This window comes from Oncorhynchus mykiss, chromosome 20 (assembly GCF_057628025.1).
Source record: "Oncorhynchus mykiss isolate SJ-2025 chromosome 20, ASM5762802v1, whole genome shotgun sequence".
NCBI classification, from domain to species: domain Eukaryota; kingdom Metazoa; phylum Chordata; class Actinopteri; order Salmoniformes; family Salmonidae; genus Oncorhynchus; species Oncorhynchus mykiss.
Genome location: NC_143041.1, coordinates 34,550,501 through 34,570,944, shown reverse-complemented (window position 1 = coordinate 34,570,944; position 20,444 = coordinate 34,550,501). Strand labels below are relative to the sequence as shown.

General features: G+C 41.8%; 1 protein-coding gene across 7 annotated transcripts in view; it reads left to right on the top strand.

Annotated features, from left to right (window-relative positions):
- foxn2a (forkhead box N2a) overlaps positions 1-20,444 on the top strand; it is a 50,761-nt gene that overhangs the window by 6,086 nt on the left and 24,231 nt on the right. For 2 of the 7 annotated variants that reach the window (XM_090212961.1, XM_090212964.1), the window contains exon 2: positions 10,812-10,954. The exons of the other annotated variants lie outside the window; for them this stretch is intronic. The gene's annotated coding sequence lies outside the window, so the exon portion shown is untranslated. The remainder of the gene's footprint in view (positions 1-10,811; positions 10,955-20,444) is intronic. 7 annotated transcript variants of the gene reach the window in all.

The following is a 20,444-nucleotide window of genomic DNA, read 5'->3' as shown; positions in this document are numbered from 1 at the left end:
ACTACAATGTTGATCCATCCTCAGTTTTCTCCTATCACAGCCATTATATTCTAACTGTTTCAAAATTCCCATTGACTTCATGGGAAGATCCCTGAGCAGTTTCCTTCTTCTCCTGCAACTGAGTTAGGCAGGACACCTGTATCTTTGTAGTGACTAGGTGTATTGATACCACATCCACATTTTATATTGATTCACCATACTCAAAAGGACATTCAAGGTCTGCTTTAAAAAAAAAATGTATCTACCAATAGGTGCCCTTTGCGAGGTATTGGAAAATCTCCCTGGTCTTTGATTGAATCTGTGTTTGAAATTCACTGCTCGACTGAGTGACCTTACAGAATTTTGTGTGGGGTACAGAGAAGAGGTAGTCATTCAACTATCATGTTTAACACTTATGTGACTTGTTAAGCTACATTTGTTAAGCTAAGGCTTGCTATAACAAAGGGGTTAAATACTGACTCAAAACATTATAGCTTTTCATTTTAAATGTATTTATTTAAAAAAACTAAATTCTCCCCAATTTCGTGGTATCCAATTGTTAGTAGTTACTATCTTGTCTCATTGCTACAACTCCCGTACGGGCTCGGGAGAGACGAAGGTCGAAAGCCATGCGTCCTCCGAAACACAACCCAACCAAGCCGCACTGCTTCTTAACACAGCGCACATCCAACCCGGAAGCCAGCCGCACCAATGTGTCGGAGGAAACACTGTGCACCTGGCCCGACACAGGAGTCGCTAGTGCGCAATGAGACAAGGATATCCCTTCCAGCCAAACCCTCCCTAACCCAGACGATGCTAGGCCAATTGTGCGACGCCCCACGGACCTCCCGGTTGTGGCCGGCTGCGACAGAGCCTGGGCGCGAACCCAGTGTCTCTGGTGGCACAGCCAGCACTGCGATGCGCCACCCGGGAGGCCCACAGCTTTTAATTTTTTCTTGATTTGTAAAACATATTTTCACTTTGACATTGAGGTATTGTGTGAATTTCAGTGACTAAAAAATATACATTTAATCTATTTTCAATTCAGGCTGTAACAAAACAAAATGTTGTGAATACTTTTTGATGACGTTGAATGTTCCTGAGTGGCCTAGTTACAGTTTGAACTTAAATCAGCATGAAACTCTGTGCCAATACTTGCTAATGGCTGTCCTAGCAATGATCTACAACCAAACTGACAGAGCTAGAATATTTTTTTAAAGAATAATGTGCGGATATTGTACAGTCGTGGCCAAAAGTTGAGAATGACACAAATATTAATTTTCATTCTGCTGCCTCAGTTTGTATGATGTTAATATGCATATACTCCAGAATGTTATGAAGAGTGATCAGATGAATTGCAATTTGCCATGCAAATTAACTGAATCCCCCAAAAACATTTCCACTTCATTTCAGCCCTGCCACAAAAGGACCAGCTGACATCATGTCAGTGATGCTCACGTTAACCTCTCTAGAATATGTGGGATAGTAGCGTCCCACCTGGCCAAAAGCCAGTGAAAATGCAGAGCGCCGAATTCAAATAAATTACTATAAAAATCAAATTGTCATGAAATCACACATGCAATATACCAAATTAAAGCTACACTTGTCGTGAATCCAGCCAACGTGTCAGATTTCAAAAAGGCTTTTCGGCGAAAGCAAACGATGCTATTATCTGAGGATAGCACTGAGGATCTGAGGATAGCAAATTCCGAATGCTGCCCCCTATCCTAGAGAAGTTAACACAGGTGTGAGTGTTGACGAGGACAAGGCTGGAGATCACTCTGTCATGCTGATTGAGTTCAAATAACATACATGGAAGCTTCAAGAGGAGGGTGGTGCTTAGAATCATTGTTCTTCCTCTGTCAACCATGGTCACCTGCAAGGAAACACGTGCTGTCATCATTGCTTTGCACAAAAAGGGCTTCATAGGCAAGGATATTGCTGCCAGTAAGATTGCACCGAAATCAACCATTTATCGGATCATCAAGAACTTCAAGGAGAGCGGTTCAATTGTTGTGAAGAAGGCTTCAGGGCGCCCAAGAAAGTCCAGCAAGCGCCAGAACCATCTCCTAAAGTTGATTCAGCTGCTGGATCGGGGGACAACCAGTACAGAGCTTGCTCAGGAATGGCAGCAGGCAGGTGTGAGTGCATCTGCACACACAGTGAGGCGAAGACTTTTGTAGGATGGCCTGGTGTCAAGAAGGGCAACAGAGAAGCCACTTCTCTGCAGGAAAAACATCAGGCACAGACCGATATTCTGCAAAAGGTACATGGATTGGACTGCTGAGGACTGGGGTAAAGTTATTTTCTCTGAATCCCCTTTCCGATTGTTTGGGCCATCTGGGGAAAAAAGCTTGTCCGGAGAAGACAAGGTGAGCGCTACCATCAGTCCTGTGTCATGCCAACAGTAAAGCATCCTGAGACCATTCATGTGTGGGGTTGCTTCTCAGCCAAGGGAGTGGGCTCACTCACAATTTTGCCTAAGAAGACGGCAATGAATAGAGGATGGTACCAACACATCCTCCGAGAGCAACTTCTCCCAACCATCCAGGAACAGTTTGGTGACGAACAATGCCTTTTCCAGCATGATGGAGCACCTTGCCATAAGGCAAAAGTGATAACTAAGTGGCTCGGGGAACAAAACATTGATATTTTGGGTCCATGGCCAGGAAACTCCCCAGACCTTAATCCCATTGAGAACTTGTGGTCAATCCTCAAGAGGCGGGTGGACAAACAAAACCCCACAAATTCTGACAAACGCCAAGCATTGATTATGCAAGAATGGGCTGCCATCAGTGGCCCAGAAGTTAATTGACAGCATGCCAGGGCGGATTGCAGAGATCTTGAAAAAGAAGGGTCAACACTGCAAATATTGACTCTTTGCATCAACTTCATGTAATATTCAATAAAAGCCTTTGACACTTATGAAATGCTTGTAATTATACTTCAGTATTCCATAGTAACATCTGACAAAAATATCTAAAGACACTGAAGCAGCAAACTTTGGAAATTAATATTTGTGTCATTCTCAACTTTTGGCCACGACTGTACAATCCAGGTGTGCAAAGCTCTTAGACTTACCTAGATAGACTCACAACTGTAATTGCTGCCAAGGGTGATTCTAACATGTATTGACTCGGGTGTGAATTTTTATGTAAATTATATTTAATTTCAATACATTTACAATACATCATTATGTGGTATTGTGTGTCGATGGGTAAGAAAAAAAAATCTAACACAACAAAATGTGGAATAAGTCGATGGGTATGAGTCCTTTCTGAAGGCACTGTAGGTGAAACACTTAATACATTAATCATGCCTTACCTATAGGTGATACTTTAGTCATAAATGTATGTTTCACACAGTAATATGCTAATTAGTCTGCTTTCCAATGTTTTTCCAAAGTAAATACTGTTAGATTGCATGCTCTTTTTGTTTTCAATCATTTGATAACCAATCACAGGAGGGGGTTGTCACATGGAATTTCAATAATTTTATAGGATCTTTATAGTGTCACATTCATTAGTGTTATGAAGGCCTTCTAGGGTTTTAAAAAAAGCACACATAGTAGGGTTTGTAAGGCCACACAAAGCATTCCCTATTACGTTAAAGGGAAACTTCCGGATTTTGGCAATGAGGACCTTGATCTACTTCCCCAGTGTCAGATGAACTCATGAATACCTGGGTGCTAAATGACTGGAAGTCTATGGTATGTACTAGAGGTCATGGGCTCCTGAACGTTTCTGCAAAAAGATTTAGTTAGATAAACTTGGAGTTTTTTCACAAGGACCTATAAAATATACTACCCTCTACAACACAACCGTCACTTTAAATCAACTCCAAACCTACTGCCTGAATTTTGGGCAACATTACTTGGAATGATTCTTACTTCCAAGGACTCTCCAGTTAACTTTCTAGTAAACCAACAAACAGCAGAAACATCAAAATACCATCCAACCTGGACCTGAGTGAGTATTGTTCAGTCTGAAGCTGCTTCTAAAGCCAAGACGTGAAAGGTACAATCTCTAGATATTTTACTTTATAAACACTGATAAGTTAAGGCTACAGAGCTACCAAGCTTGCTAGGACTGAACAGACCCAGCTGCAACTTCAATTAGCGCTGAAGTATGAAAGCCCTTGAACCTAACAATGGCAACAGAGAATCACAACCTCACCAATCCCAAATGCAGAGGGCTCTGAAGCCCCCTCCAAGTCTTTGTTACACCCCTGTTCAGAGGCTATCATAGTACAGTTCCCCTCAGAAATAAAAAATGACACCGCACGAAAAGACAACAAACAGAAGCTCCTCGGGGACAATCCAAAGACACTATTTGCGGACTGTTTCAAGACTGGGAACATAGGACATTTAATTTTCCACACAGACAATCCCCTGGCACGGCACAGTGCTATAAGACCACACTATCCCTCTGTCAAGAGGGAGGGTATTGGCCCCGGGTGGAAACGAAGACCCTGAGACTGGGACAGCCTCTATACATTTTGTATCAAAAGGTTGGAACAGTGGTGGTGCATGCGATTTTCAAACACTTCCAACAGGTCTGAGGTCCTCTGCTTTTGACCCGAAGAGCAGGAACCCAGACTTCACCAAATAAATCAGAAATGCAGACATTGTCATCCTGCAAGAAACATGATATAGAGGAGATGGATCCACTGGTTGCTGCTAGACTCTAAAGGAAATTCTCTCTCAACAAATAAAAATGGCCTCCTGTGTGCTACCTATATTCCCATAGTTTATCCAGTCTGGAGGGGGAGATCAACCATTTCCATACCCAGGGACACGTACTAGTTTGGTGAACTAAACGCCTGAACTGGACTAGAACCCGACATTCTCAGCACACGGAGACAAATGCCTACCTGGAGGTGAAGGCATTCCCTCCCAAATATGCTTCCCTAAACACATACCACAAAACAACCAACAAAAAATGGGTCACAACTCCTTGCAGCTCAGTCGAATGCTGGGTCTGTACGTAGCCAATGGTAGGCTTTGCGGGGAATCCGATGGTAGGTACACACCTACAGCTCATCCCTTGGCAATGGGTACTGCAGGCTAGATGTCGACCGAATTTTAATCGGAATGCCCGATTTTTAATTAGGGCCGATTTTCAAGTTTTCATAACAATCGGAAATTTTGGGACACAGATTTTACCGATATACAAAAATACCAATTATCGATTGTTATGAAAACTTGAAATCGGCTCTAATTGAATCGGGCATTTCGATCGACATCTAAATATATATATATATATATTTTTACACCTTTATTTAATCTTTAACTAGGCAAGTCAGTTAATACATTCTTATTTTCATTGACTGCCTAGGAATGGTGGGTTAACTGCCTCGTTCAGGGACAGAACGATAGATTTTCACCTTGTCAGCTCGGGGGATTCAATCTTGCAACCTTACAGTTACTAGTCAAACCACCTGCCTCTCATTGCACTCCACGGGGAGACTGCCTGTTACGCGAATGCAGTAAGCCAAGGTAAGTTGCTAGCTAGCATTAAACTTATCTTATAAAAATCAATCAATCATAATCACTAATGTCAGTTAACTACACATGGTTGATGATATTACTAGTTTATCTAGCGTGTCCTGCATTGCATATTATTGATGCGGTGCGTATCGTTGCTCCAATATGTACCTAACCATGAACATCATTGGCTTTCTTAAAATCAATACACACGTATATTTTTAAACCTGCATATGGCTAAAAGAAATCCATGTTAGCAGGCAATATTAACCAGGTGAAATTGTGTCACTTCTCTTGCGTTCATTGCACGCAGAGTTGGTGTATATGCAACAGCTTGGGCTGCCTAATTTGCCAGAATTTTACGTAATTATGACATAACATTAAAGGTTGTGCAATGTAAAAGGAATATTTAGACTAATGGATGCCACCCCTTAGATAAAATACGGAACGGTTCCGTATTTCACTGAAAGAATAAACGTCTTGTTTTCGAGATGATAGTTTCCGGATTCTACCATATGAATAACCTAAGGCTCGTATTTCTGTGTGTTGTTATGTTATAACTAAGTCTATCATTTGATAGAGCAGTCTGACTGAGCAGTTTTAGGCAGCAGCAGGCTCGTAAGCATTCATTCAAACAGCACTTTACTGCGTTTTCCCAGCAGCTCTTCGTTGTGCGTCAAGCATTGCGCTGTTTATGACTTCAAGCCTATCAACTCCCGAGATGAGGCTGATGTAACCGAAGTGAAATGGCTATCTAGTTAGCGGGGTGTGCACTAATAGCGTTTCAATCGTCACTCGCTCTGAGACTTAGTGGTTGTTCCCCTTGCTCTGCATGGGTAACGCTGCTTTGAGGGTGGCTGTTGTCGTTGTGTTCCTGGTTCGAGCCCAGGGAGGAGCTAGGAGAGGGACGGAAACTATACTGTTACACTGGCAATACTAAAGTGCCTATAAAGAACATCCTATAGTCAAAGATATATGAAATACAAATGGTATAGAGAGAAATAGTCCTATAATTCCTATAATAACTACAACCTAAAACGTCTTACCTGGGAATATTGAAGACTCATGTTAAAAGGAACCACCAGCTTTCATTTGTTCTCATGTTCTGAGCAAGGAACTTGAACGTTAGCTTTCTTACATGGCACATATTGCACTTTTACTTTCTTCTCAAACACTTTGTTTTTGCATTATTTAAACCAAATTGAACATGTTTCATTATTTATTTGAGGCTAAATTGATTTTATTGATGTACTATATTAAGTTAAAATAAGTTCATTCAGTATTGTTGTCATTCAGTATTCATTCAGTATTGTCATTACTACAAATAAATAATACAAATCGGCCGATTAATCGGTAGCGGCTTTTTTGGTACTCCAATAATCGGTATCGGCGTTGAAAAATCATAATCGGTCGACCTCTACTGTAGACTACACACCTCAACCCAGAGTCTCTGAGCGTTCAGTCAGCCCACTGATATCTGATATCAGATCACAGCAAAAATCAGTCTACTTGAACAGAGCAACACTCGATCATTAGGTATTAAAGCCAAATAAACTGCATACTATTAAGAAACGCTATAGATGGGAGGAGAGTAGTGTTGAAACCTACCAAAAAACAAATTGAATCCCTTTTTGACAAGTTCCTGGAGGAAACATTTCCCTGAAAAGCCTAAACAGTATATTACACAATTTTCAGCTTCCTGTCAAATGTGAAAATGTCAAGCAGACAACCTAAAATTTACAATGATGACAAATGGTTTGATGAAGAATGTAAAACCCTACAAAATAAATTGAGAAACATGTCCAACCAAAAACAGAGACCCAGAACTTGAGCCTTCGCTATGGTGAAACAATACAGAAATACATTAAGATAAAAGGAGGAACAGCATGACAGAAAACAGTGAATTCTCATTGAAGAATCCATAGAATCTAACCATGTGTGGGGAAAATTGGAACACAGTAAACGAACAACAACACGAAGAGCTACCTATCCAAAATGAGGATGTATGAATAAACCACGTCTCAAATCCTTCGGCTCTAGAACAAACATCAAAAACATATATACATGATAAACTACAAATCTTAGAATCATCTATTAAAGACTATCAGCACACACTGGATTCTCCAATTTACATTGAATGAACTACAGGATAAAATAAATCCCTCCAACCCAAAAAGGCTGGTGGTGTTGATGGTATCCTGAATACAGCTCACAAATTCCAAATGGCTATACTAAAACTCTTTAACAACATCCTCAGCTCTGGCATCTTCCCCAATATTTGGAATCAAGGCCCGATCACCCCAATCCACAAAAGTGGAGACAAATTTTTGAATCCAATAATTAGTGGAATCTGCGTCAACAGCCATTTTGGAAAAATCCTCTGCTGTATCAACAGCGGACTCTAACATTTTCTCAGTGAAAACAATGTCCTGAGCAAATGTCAAATGGACTCCGCACAAACAGACCACAAATACACCCTTATTGTCAGACAAATAAAACAAAAGCAAAGCCTTCTCATGCCTTGTTCAAGTCAAGTAAGCTTTTGGCTCAATTTGGCATTAGGGTTGGCTATACAAATTGATGGAAAGCGGTGTTGAGTGGGGGGGGGGGACAACATTTAAAAAAAATCAATGAACACAAACAAGTGTTCATCTAAAATTGGCTATGAACAGATTTCTTTCCTCAGGGCCGTGGGGTGAGACAGGGATGCAGCTTGAGCCTCACGCTCTTCAACATATCAATGCATTGGAGAGGGCACTAGAACAGTCTGCAGCACCCGGCTTCATCCTACTATAAGCTGAAATCAAATGTCAACTAGTTGCAGATGACCTGGTGCTTCTGTCCCCAACCAAGGAGGGCCTACAGCAGCACGTAGATCTTCTGCACAGATTCTGTCTGACATGACCCTGACAGTGAATCTTAGCAAGACAAAAATAATGGTGTTCCAAAAAAAGTCCAGTAGCCAGACAACAAATATAAAATCTATCTAGACACTGTTGCCCTAGAGCACACAAAGAACTATACCTACCTCCGCCTAAACGTCAGCGCCACAGCTAACTTCCACAAGGCTGTGAACGATCTAAAAGACAAGGAAAGGGTCTTCTATGCCATCAAAAAGGAACATAAAACTCAACATCCCAATTAGGATCTGGCTAAAAATACTTACTACCATAGAATGGATTCTATAAATTAAGGTTTGGGGTCCACTCACCAACCAATAATTCACAAAATGGGACAAACACCCAATTTGAAAAAATATACTTGGTGTACAACGCAAAACCCTAAACAATCCATGCAGAGCATAATTAGGATTATACCCGCTAGTTATCAAAATCCAGAAAATATGTGTTAAAATCTACAACCACCTAAAAGGAAGCGATGCTCACACGTTCCACCATAATGCCCTCAGCTACAGAGAGATGAGTCGAAGTGTCCCCTCAGCCAGCTGGTTTTGGGGCTCTGTTCACAAATGCAAATAGACCCCACAGCCTCAGGACAGAAACACATTTGGACTAACCAAATTATAAGGAAGCAAAAACATAACTATTTGACACACTGGAAAGAATCAATCAAATAACAGAGCAAATTGGAATACTATCTGACCCTAAACAGAGAGTACACAGTGACAGAATACCTGACCAATGTGACTGACCCCAAATTTAGGAAAATTCTTGACTATGTACAGACTGAGTGAGCATAGCCTTGCTATTGAGAGGCCGCCATAGGAAGAAGACAGGCTATGTGCCCGCTGCCCACAAAATGAGGTGCAAACTTAGCTGCACTTGCGAAACTCCTGCCAAATTTATGACCACTTTAGAGATATATATTTCCCACAGACCCACAAAGAATTTCAAAACAAATCAAACATTTGATAAACTCCCATATTTGTTAGGCGAAATACCGCAGTGTGCATTCACAGCTGCAAGATTTGTGACCTGTTGCCATGAGAAAAGGGCAACCAGTGGAGTACAAACATTGTAAATACCACCAATATTAATTTATTTTCCTTCCCCTACTGTTCATACTACAAATTCACATTGCTAAAACACTGTACAAACCTTTTTGAGTGCAGTATTTACTGTAAAATTCAAATATCTTCCTTGTTGATGTTTTGTCTTTTCACTCTTTATTGATTATACATTTTTTTTTAAACTTGTTGTAAACACGTTTCCCATACCAATAATGCCCCATTTGAATTGAATAAAGGGTTTCATTGTAAAAATCCTGAAGTATCCCTTTAACAAGAGTGCCATTTTATCACAGTGTGATGGACTTTGACCCATAATGAAGAAAGGTTAGGATATACATCTTCAGAACTGTGGTATTGGTGTGCATTGTCTCTTATCGGGTGCCGTCTAATTGAGGCCATTCGGATTAGCAGAAGTTGACATGTCTGTTATTAAGAGACGGGAATGGTTAACTAATATTGATATAATAATACGAAATGCCATTTATCCAAACTGACTTACAGTTGACGTTGGAAGTTTACATACACCTTAGCCAAATTCCTGACATTTAATCTTAGTAACAATTCCCTGTCTTAGGTCAGTTAGGATCACCACTTTATTTTAAGAATGTGAAATGTCAGAATAATAGCAGAGAATGATTTAGTTCAGCTTTTATTTCTTTCATCACATTCCCAGTGGGTCAGAAGTTTACATTCACTCAATTAGTATTTGGTAGCATTGCCTTTGAATTGTTTAACTTGGGTCAAATGTTTCAGGTAGCCTTCCACAAGCTTCCCACAATAAGTTGGGTGACTGATGTCTTGAGATGTTGCTTCAATATATCCAGATAATTTTCCTCCATCGTGATGCCATCCTATTTTGTGAAGTGCACCTGTCCCTCCTGCAGCAAAGCACCCTCACAACATGATGCTACCACCCCCGTGCTTCACGGTTGGGATAGTGTTCTTCGGCTTGCAAGCATCCCTCTTTTTCCTCCAAACATAACGATGGTCATTATGGCCAAACAGTTCTATTTTTGTTTCATCAGACGAGGGGATATTTCTCCAAAAAGTACGATCTTTGTCCCCATGTGCAGTTAGTTGCAAACCGTAGTCTGGCTTTTTTATGGCGGCTTTGGAGCAGTGACTCCAATTCCTTGCTGAGTGGCCTTTCAGGTTATGTCGATATAGGACTCGTTTTTACTGTGGATATAGATACTTTTGTACCTGTTTCCTCCAGCATCTTCATAAGGTCCTTTGCTGTTGTTCTGGGATTGATTTGTACTTTTCGCACCAAGTACGTTCATCTCTAGGAGACAGAGCGTGTCTCTTTCCTGAGCTGTATGACATCGTGTTTATATGTCCGATCGTGTTTATACTTGTGTACTATTGTTTGTACAGGTGAACGTGGTACCTTCAGGCATTTGGAAATTGCTCCCAAGGATGAACCAGACTTGTGGAGGTCTACACATTTTTTTCTGAGATCTTGGCTGATTTCTTTTGCTTTTCCCAGGATGTCAAGCAAATAGGCACTGAGTTTGAAGGTAGGCCTTGAAATGCATCCACAGGTACACCCCCAATTGACTCCAATGATGTAAATTAGCCTATCAGAAGCTTCTAAAGCCATGACATAATTTTCTGGAATTTTCCAAGCTGTTTCAAGGCACAGTCAACTTAGTGTATGTAAACTTCTGACCCACTGGAATTATGATACAGTGAAATAATCCGTTGGTAAACAATTGTTGGAAGAATGACTTGTGTCATGCACAAAGTAGATGTCCTAACTGACTTGTGTCATGCACAAAGTAGATGTCCTAACTGACTTGTGTCATGCACAAAGTAGATGTCCTAACTGACTTGCCAAAACTATATTTTGTTAACAAGAAATTTGTGGAGTGGTTGAAAAACGAGTTTTAATGACTCGTACATATGTACATTTTACAAATGGATGGTCCTGAGAATCAAACCCACCACCCTAGCGCTACAAACGCCATGCTCTACCAACTGAGCTATAAAGGACCACGCTGTAAACTAACTTCTCTCACTCCTATTCTTCTATTGGCTCCAGTGTGCTGAGGTCAACACCCTTGGTGTTCCAACATTAACGATGTGTGCAGCAACTCGGCCCATCTGGAGAAGTGTGTGGGGATTGAGGTGGTGTTTTCCAATTGTAAGCCATTTGCCTGTAGGAACAAAAACTGACGAGTTTCTTGAAAAGTACAGTACCAGTGACCTCTGGTTGCTGCCTGACATTAGTCAGTCTAGAAAAGGTCTGCGTGATTTAACAATGACTTTAAATGTGCTGTTGTCCTTCGTGTGGTTGGTTGGATCATTTGTTTTCCCATGTTGATAGCACAATGGAAGAGAAAGATGAGGAGGATTACAAAGACCATCACATTAAATCACAGATGTCTGGTTTTCATGGACAGACTGACAGGAGCAACACTTTGAACTATGCTAATGGTGTTGCACTAGAAAGTTAAACCATGAATTCCTGTCATTCAACCCAGGCTGTATGATTTTGAAGGGAGTGAAATATGAGCAAAAACCGTGTGCCTTCTTGCCGTGGTTCTTTCTTTTTGACGTCGCCTTAATTCAGTTATATTCATCATGACCGTCTATCCTTGTCCTCTCTGTGCATTGTCCCTGTGGGGTTAGTAAGTTGCGTCTCCTCTGTCCATCTCTGGTGGCTTCTGATTTCTCCAACTGAACCAGCCGCCTTGGCTGTTGTTGCTGCCCCCTATCAACCCATCAAAGCTCGTGTCTCTGCTGATATGATCTGGCCTTTGTTTGGAGGTGACTGCTTTTAATGACTGCAGCTGCACAAATTTTTCATCTCCTGACAGACAGGAGGAGGTAGCCGTACACCCCCACCACCACACACACACCCTGAGCAACGCTTCCGTTGTCTTGGTTACATGACATCAGAGTGCAGTAATCAAATAAACGTGGCTGCTCTGAATTTGGGTTGCAAATGTATTATCGCTCTCCTCTTCAGGCAGAAGTGTGCCCCTCCACTCTTTAGGGCCCCAATCACAAAACAACAGTTGGTGCCCCTATCCCAATGGGGAAGCACTTTTCTGAAAGCGTCACTGCCTGATCCGGTTTAATTAAGACTAGTGTGACTTTACTGTGTGTTCATACTTTAGGAGTGTGTTTAATTAAGCATGTTTGTAGTTTTGCATGTCTGATTTCTGAGAGTGGAGAGGTCGGAGGGGGGAAGACGTGTAGGACTTTATGCCCCATAGAGAGAGCGAGTAATGGTGTCTTTTTGTAGACACTAACTCCGCCATGGTTCATTGGACTAATGCCTATGGGGAAAAGCGTTTTTGGATGAACACCGAAAATAAGGTCTGTGGTAAACACAGGCTTAAGAGATCAGCTAATGTCACTTTTTTTGTGAATTTTGAAGCATTTGTCATAATAAAGGTCATGTTTAACTGACTGCCATTATCTCATAGAACAACCTGTATAAGATCTCCTAAGCCTGTGTTAACCCCTGACCATGTTTTTGGTGTTTATTCCAAAAACCCAGTTTTTCACCATTCATTTTTTCCATAGGGATTGCTGAATGAGCCAGAGGTAATGAGCCAGAGGTACCCTTATTTCTGGATTTTAGGACTACAAGCTGGCGAGCTCTGTTGAAATGATGCTAAACTGTGACCGTTGGAGGGTGGGAGAGAGAGTGCTTGAATAAACAGGCTGGGTTTTAAAGGAAATCGCAGTGTGACGACGCAGAACATTGATCAGGGTTTGGGCGGAGGGGGGTGACCACTGGGGCAGTGCTACTGTGGTTTTAAAGGCTTTTGTATGGTACAGTAAAACGGAATTCATAATGCTCTTAGTCCTATGTTCAAAGAATGCACAGCAACGCATTGGTGTCAAGTTATTACATTGTAATGTCAAGAAAAGCTGAGACGATAGTTATTCGTTTATGGAAAAAGTATTGTCATTGTCAATTACTTGTCTATTCAAATCAATCATTGCTGACATTCTCCACACAAATGAAATACTTTTTCCCGTCTTCTCAAAAGAGCACAAGCATTTTCATTTGTTTCAATAGTTGCCTTAGTGCTGCTCTTTTTGACATGATTCTGCAACATCTCTCCTCTGCCACGAATCGGTGTTAGCTGGCGGAACTCTAAACCACATGGTCCCTAAGAGATAGATGGAAGGCATTCACACCTACCTCCCCTCACACACAGCACATGTTTTACTATCCTTGTGGGGACCTAACCCTGTATTTCCATTCAGAATTCCATCCCCTATCCCCTTATTTTAACCCTAATTATAACCTTCAACCTAACCCCTAATTATAACCTTCAACCTAACCCCTAATTATAACCTTCAACCTAACCCCTAATTATAACCTTCAACCTAACCCCTAATTATAACCTTCAACCTAACCCCTAATTATAACCTTCAACCTAACCCCTAATTATAACCTTCAACCTAACCCCTAATTATAACCTTCAACCCAACCCCTAATTATAACCTTCAACCCAACCCCTAATTATAACCTTCAACCCAACCCCTAATTATAACCTTCAACCCAACCCCTAATTATAACCTTCAACCCAACCCCTAATTATAACCTTCAACCCAACCCCCAATTATAAACCTAACCCCTAATTATAACCTTCAACCCAACCCCTAATTAGAACCTTCAACCCAACCCCCAATTATAAACCTAACCCCTAATTATAAACCTAACCCCTATGCCTAAAATAGCCTTTTTCCTTGTGGTGACTGACGAAATGTTCTCACTTGTCTGAATCTTCCTTCGTTATCTGCTTTTTTACCTGTAATGCATTGGGCAGACCGCACCACCCTCTGGAGAGCCCTGCAGTTGTGAGCGGTCCAGTTGCCGTACCAGGTGGTGATACAGCCCGATAGGATGCTCTCAATTGTGCATCTGTAAAAATGTGTCAGGGTCTTAAGGGCCAAGCTGAGTTTCAGCTCTGTGTCTCTCTCTCTCTCTCTGTCTCTCTCTCGCTCTCTCTCTCTGTGTCTATTCAATTCAATTGACTTTGACATTTGAAGTTCATTATTACTTACATTGTCAAAGTATACATATTGAAAAATATAAATATATAAAATATATTTATATATAAATAAATGGTGGGACCAACAGCAATATTAATAGTAGTAGTGGACATGGGATTACCATTAACAACAACAATAATATTAATAAGAACAACAATACATTAAAGCAATGGTAGTGGACCAGTGTCAACATGACTGAGAAGACGGTCTCTCTCTCATGACTGAGAAGACACATGACCTGGTATGAAAGATAAGTTTCAAATTCTTTGTATTGAATTATAATTTGGGGAAAGAAATATTCTCTTAGGTCTGAGTATTTGTCACAGTGTAATAGGAAATGCAGCTCTGTCTCTACCTCTCCCCTGGAGCAGTGAGCACAGCCTGTCCTCTCTGGGCAGCCAGGTTTGTCTGTGACGACCGGTCTCTATAGCCAGACTGTGCTCAGAGTTTGTACCTAGTCAGTGTTTTCCTCAGTTTTCTATCAGTCACATTGGTCAGATAGTCTACCACCATGTACTGTCTGTTTAGAGCCAAATAGCATTGAAGTTTTTTTTATTTATTTATTATTTTTATTTTATTTTTATTTTATTTTCTCCCCCTTCCTTTCCTGGTCTTCCTCTATATAGGCCTATGTTAGGCTATCTGTGTCACTCCCTCTACTAGTCTAAGTCGGTGAGCTAAAGTACACTGTTTATCGTCACAACCTGATACTAGCTGTCTGACTCCTATGACTGGTAGTCAGGTGACTTGGCCTCTCGAGTGAGGCAGTGGTCTAAGGCACTGCATCTTAGTGCTAGAGTCATCACTAAAGACTCTGGTTCGATCCCGGGCTGTATTCCAACCGGCCTTGATCGGGAGTCCCATAGGGAGGCGCACAATTGGCCCAGAGTCGTCCCGGTTAGGGGAGGGTTTGGCTGGGGTAGGCCGTCATTGTAAATAAGAATTTGTTCTTAACTGACTTTCCTAGTTAAATGAAAACAAGAAACATAGCAGCTGCAATGTGGGTTTGTGTGTGTTGTGGTACTCATCGCTGTTCTTTAACATCTTTATGTTTTCATCATCTCTGTTTGGGTTCAACGGTTTTGTATTTACCCATATGCCTGCTATTTGGGCATTGTTTTGTCTGACAGTGCATGTTGTGGCAATGAGTACATTCAGCTGACGCATGCAGCCACACACACAGCCAGATAACCCTTCTGTGAGAGGGCTAGTCTCCCTCAAGTAGGGAACTCCACTCCTTACACTGGTCAAGCACACAGTCCCATAGAGGTGTCTGTCTGTGAGTTGGTGTGTCTCTGTAAATCAACTTCCTCACCAGGCCTGAAGGGTTTCCTCCTTGCTCAGTTCTCTGTTTAGAATACTGTGGGGGTTACCAAACGTCGCCAGAGCAAAAACAATTGCTCCTTTATGAGGAGAATGCCAAGCCGAATCTAACGTCTTTTGGTCAACTCTCCTTGTTTGCTTTGACCTCTAGCACAGATTAGACCCACGTGTATTTCTCAGTGTCAGAGGAGTTTAAAACCACATTGAAAGGTTTATCAGAGACCTCTGAAAAAATGATTAACCTATTAGGTTAGTGTCTTTCTGTCCTTTCTAATCAGTGGAGATACCTGTTTACTGCAGGCAGGCAGGCAGAAAGGCAGGCAGAAAGGAAGGCAAGCAGGCAGACACAGACAAGGCACCCACACACACTTAATAAAAACACACATAAACCAGCTTCACCAATAAAGTAAGACGCCAACTTGTTGAAACATATCTTACTCCTTGTTCCAATATCAGACAGACCAGGTTGTTAAGTAACCCCCACTGTTACAATGATCAGTTGAAATCTAACCAACCTTAGTGGTTATAAATGCGTAAGCATCGTGACACACCTTTGTGTACCTATTAGAGGTGTTACAGGTTTGAGTCAGAGGTTTCGGTGCAAGAGGGAGGGAGGGTGGGATGGTGTGTGTGTGTGTGTGTGTGCCTTTATCCACCTTTTAACTTCAAAATGGCATGTTTAGATATCAATGCAATATTTGAATTGTGGTGTGGGGCCATTAAATTGTTGTTCGTAAGGTAGGGTCTCATGCTTTTACTGCACTCTCAAAGAATGACATCTGGGCTGATCTCTCTCTCCCAGTCAGTCACTGAAGCCTAGCCACCTCTTTGTGATGGAGGTTTGAGGAGAATGGGGCTAGACTGCTGGCCTCAGCACTTTAAGCGAAGCGTGTATTGATCCCTCCACATCAGCCTCTCTTCTCATGCCTCGCTCTGCCACCATCACCACCTAGAATACAATCAGTTCCCTTTACAGCTAGGCCCTGCTGCCACGGCAACCACACTGCAGATCAGGAGATAAGCATCTGGTATGTGGCCTCTCTTCTGTTCTTCATAACCTGCTCTGTTTCAATAAGGCATTGAAGTTGCACTGAAACAGTGACAGACTACATGGACTTGTCCAATAAGAACTGTTTTGTTTTTAGTTTTTTTTCCTTTGGGAAAAGTTTCAAACATTTTGCTACTGTCTGTCTGACCTAATGAACTTAACCCTGAGCTGGTGTAATCTGTCATCTCTACCCACTATTGCAATCCTTCTGTACACATCTATAGAGAACTGCCCGAAGAGACGTCATTAATTATTTCACCACTAACCTAATGCCTCTGTTGTTTTGTGTCTTCAAATCAGTGCATTAGAAGGATAAAAGAGATCAGTTTGCAAGGGAAAATAGCCTAATATGTGCTCCGGCACCTGTCGTCTTTTGTCTGTCTGTTACCCCAATCATGTCATGAATTTGAATGGAGGGCAGGAGCTGGCCCGACGGAGAGGCGGGTTGTTTTAACTTGCCGATGGGCCACCACCCGGGCTGGTGCTGCTCCGGTAGCGAGTTGCTTAGCATTGCGCTAACAGTCAACAGGCTAATCTCTCTCATTAGCTCTCTCTCTACTCCTCCACCCCTCCACTCACAAACACAAGTGGCCCATTAACCAGCTAGCACATCCCTCGCTCGCCTTGCCGCCTCTCGCTTTGATGCCTTTTTGATAAGAGCAAGGATAATGAGGATAATCATAACAGCGATGATAATTCACTATCCAGCGCAGCGGCAACGTGCTAATCGCCTAAAAGCACTTCCTGTGTGCTCCTCAGATGGATGCTCTTCTGCTTTTTTTTACACACACACACACACACACACTCTGATATTCAAATGTGCGTGGCTGGTGGAGGAGTGTGTGATCTAAAGGATACTGGATCGGTGGCGCTGCAGAGAGGTGGCGTGGGGGTTGGTGTGGAGGGAAGGAGAGACTTTGTGAGTGTCGGTTGGTGATAACCTCGACTAGCATGTTTGTTGCCCCAGACCTGCACATCATAAAACAGAGCAGAGCATGGTATTAATGGTTAAATAGTAGCTGCAGATACAGTACATTCAGAAAGTATTCAGACCCCTTGACATTTTGTTACGTTACAGACTTATTCTAAAATTGATTAAAAAAAGAAAATCCATCATCAATCTACACAAAATACCCCATAGAGCACACCTGTATTTGGGGAGTTTCTCCCATTCTTCTCTGCAGATCCTCTCAAGCTCTGTCAGGTTGGATGGGGAGTGTCGCTGCACAGCTATTTTCAGGTCTCTCCAGAGATGTTTGATCGGGTTCAAATTCGGGCTCTGGCTGGGCCACTCAAGAACATTCAGACACTTGTTGCGAAGCCACTCCTGCATTGTCTTGGCTGTGTGCTTAGGGTCGTTGTCCTATTGGAAGGTGAACCTTTGCCCCGTTTTCATCAAAGATCTCTCTGTACTTTGCTCTGTTCATCTTTCCCTCGATATTGACTTGTCTCCCAGTCCCTGCCGCTGAAAATATCCCCACAGCATGATGCTGCCACCACCATGCTTCACTGTAGGGATTGTGCCAAAGAGTACAATATTGGTTTCATAAGACCAGATAATCTTGTTTATCATGGTCTGAGAGTCTTTGTTTCCTTTTGGCAAATCCAAGCAGGCTGTCCATGTGTGTTTTACTGAGGAGTGGTTTCCTTCTGGCCACTCTACCATAAAGGCCTGATTGGTGGAGTGCTGCAAAGATGGTTGTTCTTCTGGAATGTCCTCCCATCTCCACAGGGAAACTCTAGAGCTCTGTCAGAGTGACCATCTGGTTCGTGGTCACCTCCCTGAACAATGCCCTTCTCCCCCGATTGCTCAGTTTGGCAGGCAGCCAGCTCTAGGAAGAGTCTTGGTGGTTCCAAACTTCTTCCATTTAAGAATGGAGGCCACTGTGTTCTTGGGGACCTTCAATGCTGCATAAATGTTTCGGTACCCTTCCCCAAATCTGTGCTTCGACACAATCCTGTCTTGGGGCTTTAAGGACAATACCTTCGACCTCATGGCTTGGTTTTTGCTCTGACATGCACTCAACTGTGGGACCTTTATATAGACAGGCATGTCTTTCCAAATCATGTCCAATCAATTGAATTTACCACAGCTGAGCTCAATATCAGTCTCATAGCAAAGGGTCTCAATACTTATATAAATAAGGTATTTCTGTTTTATTTTTTATGGCAAAGAAATTATATTAAAAAAAACTGTTTTTGCTTTGTTATTATGGGGTATTGTGTGTAGATTGAGGCAAAACAAATATTGAATCAATTTTAGAATAAGGCTGTATAAATAACAAAATGTGGAAAAGTCAAGGGGTCTGAATCATTTCCGAATGCACCGTTTATGCCAGCTATAAGTGTACTGTAAGAAGTGCAATAGATAAGCTAAGTTTATTGGTCAGAGAGGGAAGGAAAGGAAGCTATCTGGTGTCCTGCACTAGGACACACCCACACTGTTTTTACACCAAACAATACCTCTCTGCCATACCTGTTTGAACACAAACTAACCTTCAAACAAAGCTTTCTTTGCTACACTTAGCGTGTGCTTTAAGAAGCCCATGTAGGGCAGAATGTAGCCTAGCAGTTAGGAGTTGGACCATTAGTGGGCGGCAGGGTAGCCTAGTGGTTAGAGCGTTGGGCTAGTAACCGAAAGGTTGCAAGTTCATATCACCTAGCTGACAAGGTACAAATCTGTCGTTCTGCCCCTGAACAGGCAGTTAACCCACTGTTCCTAGGCCGTCATTGAAAATAAGAATTTGTTCTTAATTGATTTGCCTAGTTAAATAAAGGTAAAATAAAAATTTACCGAAACGTTGCTAGTTCGGATCCCCGAGCCGACGAGGCCCTTGAGGTGTTAACCGTAATTGCTCGGGAGTCGCCATGGATCATGCCTGACCCTGGCCGTGACCCCACTCTCTGAAGGTGTCTAAGGGGGAGTTGGGATATGCAACAAAAAAAATATCCAATTCACACGTGCTATTATATAACTGCACAATCATTCTATGTCCATGATTCCAACAGTTCACCAAAGTGTTTAGCTCTAAATCACAAGTCAATCACAATTGAAACATTTGGTAGAAAACAATGCCTAGACTGTTTGCCCATAACGTGTAGCCCTATGTGGCAGTGTGGAAATGACCTCAAATGAGTGCAGGAAATGCAGACATGGCTGAAAATAGAGAGAATTATTTTGGGTTGAATTTAATAGTGTAAAACATTCAGAATGGAGAAAGACTAATTTGAAATCATTTGTAATGTATGTGTTGCCACCTGAGGGTCATGTACTACTCATGAAGCATATTGAGAACTTATATTATTCAAAAACATAAAATACTGTGTAACCGAAAAGGTTGCAAGTTCAAACCCTTGAGCGGACAAGGTACAAATCTGTCATTCTGCCCCTGAACAGGCAGTTAACCCACTGTTTCTAGGCCCTCATTGAAAATAAGAATTTGTTCTTAACTGCCTTGCCTGGTTAAATAAAGGTAAAATAAATAAAACATGTAAGTGTGTGAAATAGGACAAATATAAGCACCCGCCAAATAATTGTCATTATTATGTGATGCTAATGTCTCATACACACTTAAAAACGGGACAAGCTACACAGTGGTTATTGAGCTTGGATCAAA